The sequence below is a fragment of the Palaemon carinicauda genome, chromosome 17, assembly GCF_036898095.1.
Source record: "Palaemon carinicauda isolate YSFRI2023 chromosome 17, ASM3689809v2, whole genome shotgun sequence".
NCBI classification, from domain to species: domain Eukaryota; kingdom Metazoa; phylum Arthropoda; class Malacostraca; order Decapoda; family Palaemonidae; genus Palaemon; species Palaemon carinicauda.
The window spans coordinates 59,140,602-59,147,678 of record NC_090741.1 but is presented as its reverse complement, the minus strand read 5'-3'; the positions used below and the strand labels follow the sequence as shown (position 1 = coordinate 59,147,678).

The 7,077-nt window shown below is 35.3% G+C and overlaps 1 protein-coding gene across 1 annotated transcript in view; it reads right to left on the bottom strand.

The window, feature by feature from the left end:
• Bap55 (Brahma associated protein 55kD) overlaps positions 1–5,296 on the bottom strand; it is a 114,083-nt gene extending 108,787 nt beyond the window's left edge. Inside the window, exon 1 of the mRNA XM_068391090.1 lies at positions 5,204–5,296. The gene's annotated coding sequence lies outside the window, so the exon portion shown is untranslated. The remainder of the gene's footprint in view (positions 1–5,203) is intronic.
• Positions 5,297–7,077: the final 1,781 nt, after the last annotated feature.

The following is a 7,077-nucleotide window of genomic DNA, read 5'->3' as shown; positions in this document are numbered from 1 at the left end:
TTTGTAGTAGTCAAGCATCACAAACAACCTAATTAAAAGTAGGTTCCAGGATTTTCCTGTCATCTCTGAGATCCTTTGTTCTCTTCTGTTATCAAATTCATGGAACTTTTTTGTTTAGGTAGGTTTTCATCTGAGTCGCTTAAGTCTTGGGGAGGCTGTTGCAATGGTACCCCTATTTTTTATAAAGTTTATATGGTATATTTTAATGGTTTTCTCAACTGTATTCAAAGTAGATTGCTGATAATTTGTATAAGATTAATGTTACGTTCCCCCCCCCCCCCCCCGTTCCAAACTATTCTAGCCATCCTGACTAGTACAGTGGTAATGTGTTAGCCTAGAATTTGCATGGCAGCAGATCGATCCCAGACAGGATCGTGAGTTTAAGCTGTTTACTGGGGAGGATACAGCTGTGGATGGGCACTATAGTAGGGGTCAGGCTTGTCTGGCTGAAGTTCTGGTGAGCAATCATTCTGATGATAATGGAATTGAAAACAAGACACTTTTTATATAATAAAGAGCAAGTGGTTGGCTATATATATATATATATATATATATATATATATATATACTATATATATATATATATATGTATATATGTATATATACATATATATGTATATATATATGTAAAAATATACATATATATATATATATATATATATATATATATATATATATATATATACATATATATATATATTTATATATATACTGTATAAAAAAAAATATATATATATATATATATATATATATATACAACTATATATATATACATACACTATATATACATATATACATATACTATATATACATATATATATATATATATATATATATATATATATATATATATATATATATATATATATATATATATATATATCCTGTCACACTGAGCGGCAGGGGGGAGAGAAAGTGGTCATACCTTGGTTAGAGGGGTTAACCTGAGAGGTATGCTCTGAAACCATAATCTCTCACAAATTGTTGAACCAGCGGGTTATAGTTAGGGAAGAGGGAGGGGTGGAAGGGTTGTATCTGTGTACATGTGCATATCTATCTAAGGCAGTTTCACTTTAAAATAGACAAGTCTTTCAGCTATTTCCGGAAGAATGTGCATATATGACAAATTTAATAAGGTATAGGCATAGGCCCGATAAAAACTGGAATTGAATTAAGCATGGTTTAAGTAGCAGAAAATTGAATATAAAAAACACAATGATGATCTGAGGTCTGAATTTTTTACTAAGGTACCAATGGCACTGAAAGGGATAATTCTGACTCTGGTACCAGTGGCACTGAAAGGGTTAATTCTGACTCGAGTACCAATGGCACTGAAAGGGTTAATTCTGACTCGGGTACCAGTGGCACTGAAAGGGTTAATTCTGACTCAGGTACCAATGGCACTGAAAGGGTTAATTCTGACTCGGGTACCAGTGGCACTGAAAGGGTTAATTCTGACTCAGGTACCAATGGACTGAAAGGGATAATTCTGACTCGGGTACCAATGGCACTGAAAGGGTTAATTCTGACTCGGGTACCAGTGGCACTGAAAGGGTTAATTCTGACTTGGGTACCAATGGCACTGAAAGGTTTAAATCTGACTCAGGTACCAGTGGCACTGAAAGGGTTAATTCTGACTCAGGTACCAATGGCACTGAAAGGGTTAATTCTGACTCAGGTACCAATGGCACTGAAAGGGTTAATTCTGACTCAGGTACCAGTGGCACTGAAAGGGTTAATTCTGACTCAGGTACCAATGGCACTGAAAGGGTTAATTCTGACTCAGGTACCAATGGCACTGAAAGGGTTAATTCTGACTCAGGTACCAGTGGCACTGAAAGGGTTAATTCTGACTCAGGTACCAATGGCACTGAAAGGGTTAATTCTGACTCAGGTACCAGTGGCACTGAAAGGGTTAACTGATGGTAAACAAATAAAGAGTGACCATCTCAGGTTGCGTTCAGAATGGAAGAAGAATAGTAACAGAAAACGGTTATAACCTACGCCAAGATATAATATTTTTCTTTAAAACGAAATTATATTAATAAAGAATATAAATTAAATGTACGAGTAAGTATACAATCACTATACATAAGTTATGTAACAAAAGGATTTTTAACTATATATTTTGATTCTGAATTATGTTATATATTTTCATATATAAGTTCATATTTTCTATATTTTTGTAATAGAATGATAACGTAAATAATGTAAATTATTAAAATTTTATTGTATTTTGATAAAAGATGTAAAAGATATCCAACATGCTTCCCTTTTTCGCTGCTTCGAGAACAGTTCCTGACTTGGACCAGTAATTGATGAATTTTCATTATAAAATATTTCATATTATATCATTGTTTGCGCATTAAAGCTAAAATTTATATTTTTCCTATGTCGTGGAAAATTAAATCAGTGTGACCAGTTACATAACAATAAAAGTTTCTGTTCAATAAAGCATCAATTACATTTCAACGTTGTTTGTTCAATAAATCACATATATTTGCCATTTGTTTGACAACAACAACAACAACAACAACACCAAATGCAGCCGTTTCAAGTCCACTGTAGGACAAAAGCCTCAGACTTGTCCTTACTCATGTCTGGGATTTGGCCAGTTATTATCACCACGCTGGCCAACTGCGTAATGGTGGTGGTGGGAAACCAACCTAGTATAGGTGGCCATGACTAGCATAGGTTAGCTGATCGTGGCTATATGCAAACCTTTTAAAGGTCGCTCATGAATACAAAGGCAAGGGGCAGTGAAAATGCCCTAGAGACTGACCTTGTATACATATGATCAGCGTCCAAGCCCCTTCTTCCAACCAAGCTAGGACCAGGGAGGGCCAGTCAGTGACGGCTGATGACTTAGTAGGTACCCCTATATGCTCCCCAAACACTTAGCTAAAAAGGATGGTGAGGTTGCAGACACTACAAGAAATTATGGAGTTTCAGCGGGCCTCGAACCCCAGTCCGGAAGATCACCAGACAGGGACGTTTCCAATATACCACCACGTTAAGGCATCCCCATTACAGTATAAAAGAACATTAAATAACTACCTTTTAAATAAAGTATCCTTTAGAAATTGTTATTCCTAACTAAGGAACCAGAATGAATTAGAGAGGCACTCAGTAGAGCGCAGACCTCCGCCGCGGCAGCTTATTTTTCGACCTTTTGCTCGACCTAGACCTTGACCTTTGACCTTAACATGTAATAATTGGTGTGGATTTTTATTCACTCTAATATGAACCAAGTTCGAATCGTCTGTGACAACGATGTCCAAGCTTATGGCTGATTACGTAAATTGGACATTTTGTTTGACCTTGACCTTGACCTTCCAAAATTTAATAATTTCCAGCTTTCTACATAACAGTTAATCCATGCAAGTTTCATTACTCTACGATTGAAATGGTGACCAGGAAGCTGTTCACAAACACACACACACAAACAGGGTGTAAAACATAACCTCCTTCCAACTTCATTGCCGGAGGTTATAAAGATAATAGAACAAAGTTTCCTAAATTAATGTTATTTGCAATTAAGGAAACGTAGTGAATTAGAAATAAACCATCAGCCGTGATGATGGAAATTGGATCGTTTGATATAATGACTATATTCATCCTTCATCTCGCCTGACGAAAACAGATCCTTGAATGACTAAATCATTATACATGTCAGATTATTCATCTGACAGTATGAAATGTATTTCGTTAATGAGTTGTTCATGAAGCGTATTTCTTTGATAAGTTGTTCATGAAGCGCATTGCGTTAATGAGTTGTTCATGAAGCGTATTTCGTTGATAAGTTGTTCATGAAGAGCATTGCGTTAATGAGTTGTTCATGAAGCGTATTTCGTTGATAAGTTGTTCATGAAGCGCATTGCATTAATGAGTTGTTCATGGAGCGCATTTCGTTAATGAGTTGTTCATGGAGCGCATTTCGTTAATGAGTTGTTCATGAAGCGCACTGCGTTAAGCGCATTGCGTTAATGAGTTGTTCAGGGAGCCCATTGCGTTAATGAGTTGTTCAGGGAGCCCATTGCGTTAATGAGTTGTTCAGGGAGCCCATTGCGTTAATGAGTTGTTCAGGGAGCCCATTGCGTTAATGAGTTGTTCGAGACTAACTTCCCCTTTTAAAGACCAATAAAAACATTCTCAATATGTCTTATAGAGAAATTTACGGATGTGATATCTTTAAGAAATATATTTAGTTAGAGACACCAATAAAAAGATATATTTAGTTAGAGATACCAATAAAAACATTCTCAATATGTCTTATAGAGAAATTTACGGATGTGATTTCTTTAAGAAATATATTTATCTTGGGATAAGAATAAAAACATTCTCAGTATGTCTTATAGATAAATTGACGGATATAATTTCTTTAAGAAATATACTTATCTTGAGATAACAATAAAAACACTTCTCACTGTCTTAGAATAATATTCTTACGGATGTAATTCCTTTAAGAAATTGTTTTAGTTATGCGTTGTTTACGCAAATGTTCAAGACATCAAAACTTATCAAGTATAAATTAAGAATTTGGAATGGTTCCAAAAAAATAAATAAAATTTTAGCTGCTAATATGCTAACCTTAATTAAATAAAATATATTTATAATATAAATATGCTTCAATTTTCATTAATTTAGGTATAATCAAGATGACAAAGAGATAAATTAACTATAAAAACATTGGATGTTTCACATGAAGTAAATTGAAGAACACTATACTAACAAAATTAATTAACATTAATATACACAGTTACCAGTTTAACTATAAGAAATTAATACCATGACATTGCTTCAATTATCAAACCATGTCAGTAATATAACATTAACAATAGCAAATATACACATAGCTGAAGAAAATTAATAAACAATACGAACTAAACTTTCAACTGGGCTTCACAAGGCACTACAAGAGTTGGAAGACCCAGGCCTACTTGACTGAATACTATGAAGCATGAAGTATGAGATGTTGAATGGAGAAGTATTAATCTAAAAGCTCAAAATAGAGACGACTGGCGAAATCTAACCGAGGCCCTTTGCGTCAATAGGCGTGGGAGGAGATGATGATGATGATGATAATGATGATAATAATAATGATGATGATGATGGGAACTCCACCATAAATCAGTAACAACTTAACTAACATAATAATTACTTTCGAATACCTTTTAGAAAAAAAAAACTAAACGTTTCTTACCCCAAACTATACAGCGAAAGTCCACATCAGTCCAATTGTCACGCCACTAATAAGAGTCACAAAATCACAAGATATGTAGAAAGTCCAACTGAGTTCAAAGAATCACTTCGTAGTAGTCCAGACAGTAACTAACATTAGTATGTAAAGTTTCCTTCCGAGTAACTAATCCTAGCTTCGTCAAAAATCACGGCTTCGATCTGTCAATTGCCCAACAAGTTTGGAAAGGGGAACTGTGTTACGGTAGTTGGGCTTTAGTTGTGTGTGTGTGTGCGTGTGTACATATCACGAAAGCTACCGAATGATTTGCATAAAATGTGTATTATAGCCGTGAAAGTAAAATTTACGACTTGATTTGAGTTAATATTTTCCTCTTTTTGGTGACATTACATTGTGCTTCCGTTGATGTCACCAAAAAGACGAAAGTACTAACTTCAATTAAGTCTTTTCCCTCTTCCTTTCGTGGCTATAACACGTACACGCACTTAAGTGTATGTATGTATGTATGTATGTGTATATATATATATATATATATATATATATATATATATATATATATATATATATATATATATATATAAACGAACCCTCAAAAGAATATTGGGAGTTAAATGGGAGGACAGGATTAGAAATGCAACTAAGATATTACTCGAGTGCCATATGTGGATGAGATCATGGTGAGGAGTAAATGGAGATAGTTTGGGCATGCTCTTCGCACTCCCCAAGAGAGATTAGTTCACCAAACTTTCAACTCGGCTCCACACGGCTCTAGAAGAGTTGGACGACCCAGGCCTACATGGCTGAGGACTATGAAACGTGAAGTAGGATATGAATGGAGAAGTATTGTATTAAAAGCTGAAGATAGAGACAACTGATTAAATCTAATCGAGACGCTTTGTATCAATAGTCGTAGGAGATGATGATCATGATATATAAAGACTCAGAAATTGCTTATAATCATTATAATAACCCCTGTTATTATGGATATTATTATTCATAAAGAACCCAGGCTGTTAGAAATATATCAGAATCCTTCGCATTATTAAATATCTATTGAGAAAATGATACAATTCGCCGAGTGAGACACAACAATGGCTTCCCGGATCTCATTCGAAAATAGATTGATAAAAGGTATGAATGACAAGAAAAAAAAAAAAAGACTTTGTTCCTGAATGAAGCGTGAAGAAAACCCTTTTGAAAAGCCATGCATAAAACTGGCTTTTATTAAAGGCGGAGGAGCCGGCATCTCAAAAAAAAAAAAAAAAAAAAAAAAAAAAAAAAATTAAACTCCCTTTAAAAGTTTCAAGTTACTAGCTCCAACTTCGCTGGATTCTCTAAAAAAATTGGGGGACTATGAATAGTCTCGCAACACTCGCCTCTTCTCTCTCTCTCTCTCTCTCTCTCTCTCTCTCTCTCTCTCTCTCTCTCTCTCTCTATCAAAGACAAATATGAGTGATTATGAAGATCCCATCATCGAGTCTCATATTGTTCTTTTCATTTACATTGAAACTTACACGAGCTGATTTTTTTCCCTTCCGAGTTTTGCCTTCCGCTTCGAACGAATATTTCATCTTTCCCTTTTTAAACCATCAGATAAAATTAATTTGCCTTCACCAGTTCCTTTCAGAGTCCTTTCTCTTCCCTTCACACGCACACACACACACACACACACACACACACACACACACACACACACACACGCACAAACGCCATGTGATTCGTTCTCAGGACTAAGGCGAGCCCCGAATTCCATCCAGTGGTTCATTCAGCGATTCGAAATGTTTCGGAACCCGATTCGAGACTTCTAATCCCCCCCCCCACTTCTTCATGAATCTTAAAGGAGTTTGGATCATATTTTCCCCATGGTTCAATTTTCA